Consider the following 3,765-nt stretch of genomic DNA (forward strand, 5'->3'; position numbering starts at 1 on the left):
GCAATGCCTAATCCAATGGATAAATACTAGAACTCACTGTTTTTTTATCAACACATTATTTTGTCTTTGAAGTGAACTTATATATTGATTTTGGAGAAATAGTTAATTTACTGTAAAGGTAATTCACAAAATGTTCTCAACATCGAATTCCTTGAAAACACACGTAGATGTGTTTTCATACCTCGATATTCAAAATCGGTTTAGTTTTGCCCCTAATATACCAGTAAAGCAATACTCTGTATGAAACAATCTCATTTTTAGTTAGTGGAAATTGGTAAGCGAGGACTAAAAATACAAAATGTTTAATATCTCCGCCGCTCGTGCACGGGTTTTGACAATCTATAGCTTGTTAGAAAGGTATTTTTACAAGCTTTCTATTTATGTGCAGTTTGTGGGATATTATATTGTTCGGAAATTATTTGCAAAAAAACCTGCTGTGTTTTGACAAAATTGCCCATATTTCAGAAAGTAAACAACATATCGAAAATCATAGTGTCAAATGGCAACGTTGGGCCTTTCATTTGAAACTAATTTCATTAAGATCGGTTCAGCCATTGCTGAGATAATTACATGACATTTTGTACATACATACATACACACATATACACACATTCAGACATTGTCTCAATTTGTCGAGCTGAGTCGATTGGTATGTGAGACTCGGCCCTCCGGGCCTCGGAAAAAGTTTTCAAAGTTTGAGCGAATCCTATTCATTTCTTTTGTAAGAAATGTAATATACATTTCGCCCTTTTCAAGAAAAAGCGTTGATTTCTTAGTTCTCAGTCGCGTTGGAAATTTGAGTAAAGTATAAACTTCAAATCGATTCAAAAAAAAATTTCTTTGGCTCAGTACAATATATAACCCCTTTAGGAAAATTCAGTTTTCCCACCACAATATAGATATTTTATTAACAGAGCATTAACAATAATTCGTTGGTATGTCTATTTTATGGGCCATTTTTTCGCTTTCCCATTGATTTGGTTTGAGATTTCTAGCACTGATGTTGTCCTATGCTGATTTGAGCGATTCTCTGAGTCCTGCCACTATCCCATGTGGTATGTGTTATCAAAAACATCGCGAAGCATCAAGTTCTAAATGTTCTCCAACGATATAATATCCGAAGAGAGTGATAAGAGTTATAAGAAATGTCTCATCACACTGTTAGGTGGATTGAAAACGTTTTTAATTAGTGAAAATTGGTAAGCGAGGAATGAAAATACAAAATGTTCTATATCTCCGTCGCTCGTTAACGGATTTTGACAATATATAGCTTGTTCGAAAGGTATTTTCACAGGGTTTCTAACTAAGTGCAGGTTGTGGTGACTATATTGCTTTGTTCGAAAGTTATTTACTAAAAACCTGTAATGTTTTGACAAATTGACCCATATCACAGAAAGTAAAGAACATACCGAAAAACAAAAATAATAGTGTCAAATGCCAACGTTAGGCCTTTTATTTGGAACTAGTTTCATTCGGATCGGTTCGGCCATTGCTGAGATAGTTACATGACATTTTGTACATACATACATACACACACACATGCAGACATTGTCTCAATTTGTCGAGCTGAATCAATTGGTATATGAAACTCGGCCCTCCGGGCCTCGGAAAAAGTTTTCAAAATTTGAGCGAATCCTATACATTTCTTTTGTAATAAATGTAAAAAGGTAGTGTGAAGTAACTTTCAAATATAGAAGTTTTCTTTATGAAAGTACGGTTCTTGAACCAATACTATAGAAGTTTTACGTTCCTGCATAAGTAGAGATAGATTCATAATTGCTGTACGTTTACGAAGATTGATTTGTGCTGAGTAAAGCCACATGGCAGCACTATTCTAACCATTGTTGGTTAGAGAACTGTACATTTCATTTCCAAAATATATTGCACAACAACTAGAGAACACCAAGAAAGTTGGGATGTTAACACAATGTAGCGAGCCAAATCAAGTTTAAATGGAATACGATCATTTGATTCCCAAGATTTGCGAAGAAAATAATGGTCCACTGTGTCAAAGATTCGCATAACATAGTAAGGGCAAAACCCAAAATGCTCCGCGCGACTAGCATATTTTAAAACCCTCAGCCATCAAGTCCTCGGCATGGAACTACACCTTGACTTAGAAACTACTGCTTTCAGTCGCCTCCTAGGGCGTGGGAGCAGAAACGCAGCGGCTCAATTCTTGGCAGGATGCCACACGGCCTCTGGGCAGGTTCGTTTGTCCCCATCGAAATTTGATAATCGAAACCCAGCAAAACTTCACCGAACTACAATCAGCCGAAAGTTTCAGCGAACCCCTAAAAAAAATCCGGCAAAATAATGCCGATCATCAACGAAAAAAAAATTGGTGCGTTGAACAATCGTTTCGCTGCGTAATGCAGCATACTGGGAAACTCGCTCGGCTCTTCATACGGTTCGCCATTGAGAATATTTTAAACCCCCGCAACAATTTTAACCATAGTACGAGTCGGATGACACAAGATTTGGGGTTCCCGATTTGGCTGGTTTTGACCACCGGAACAGGAACTCCGTAGTGAAATTCTTAGCCGGTTGAAGCAACCTCTACCGACTAGAAGTAATACCGAGAGGTAGTCCCTGGGGGGAACGATCGCGGAGCCCAATGGAGTTTAGTCGCTATTAATGGCTGCGTCACCATTCGAGCCCGACACACCCCTAACTCCGCTAGCGAATGACGGATCTCAATAGTGGCATGTCTGTAATAATATACGTACATGGAACTATTGAGAACCAGAGCTACAGGTCCAAAGCCCTGGTAAAGGAGGATGGTTGTGATGATCTGGTCCGAGGTCACCACGTAAAGCAAGGTAGGTCATAACCCCAATTCCAAGGCGTGAAGCGACCCGTGCCGAGGGATGAGTGATCGAGGGGGTGAAAAAGATGCTCGATCGTTAACGGAGCCTGTGGGGTACCTGGGCAACCCCCACAGTAAGCGTCCCTTACCACGCTAATGCGGAGCTCTGGCGTGGCGGACATTTATTCTCGCGCTACTCGTGGGATCAAACATAGAGTCAACAAAAAACAAAAATAAACAGTCGGAGGTGCCAAACCCCTTTGCTAGAGGTGGTTTGGCGAGGTCTCCCCCCGTAGGGAGAGTAGTGGAGCGATGAGTGCTGCATCTGAAAGCACCAGTGACCCCCAGCAGCGGTAGGAAATAGCCCTACCAACGCACCGGACGGGCCACTATCTGCGATGCGCAAAGTGGTGGAGCAGCTCGATTCAATAATCGAGTACACTAGCGCAAAGCAAAACATAAGCAAGGAGTTAAAACAGAGTCTCATGGAACTCCGAAAAACTGTTCGTGTCGCAAGACAGAAACAGCAGGTTTATGCCAAGAGGGTGGAATGTCGGGAGAAGTCCGACAGAGAAACCCAGACAGTGGCTTCCAAGAGGGAGGGATAAGAGAAGGTCGATACGGGCACTCAGACAGTGGCCTTCACCTTCTATGGAGCAGCCACGTCGCTTGAAGCGGCGGCCGAGTTCCCCTCGAAGGGAAAAGGCAAGGGCAAGGGCAATCGCAAGACGTCGTCGAACGCGAAGCGCCCTCGGAAGTCGCCAGGCGAGGGTGCAAAAACCGACACCACATGGCGTGCAACCGTTAAGGCCAAACGCCGTCTGGCTGAGGTAAGCGAGGGCGAGAGTGACCTCGCTGAGCAGAGCGTTGGTACCAGCAACCCGGCGCGACTGGGGCAGGGGGGCTCAAACCCCTGGACGCTGGTAACCAAGAAAAAGCCGGCACCGAAACCGGAG

This window comes from Topomyia yanbarensis, chromosome 2, assembly GCF_030247195.1.
Source record: "Topomyia yanbarensis strain Yona2022 chromosome 2, ASM3024719v1, whole genome shotgun sequence".
In the NCBI taxonomy this organism is placed as follows: Eukaryota; Metazoa; Arthropoda; class Insecta; order Diptera; family Culicidae; genus Topomyia; species Topomyia yanbarensis.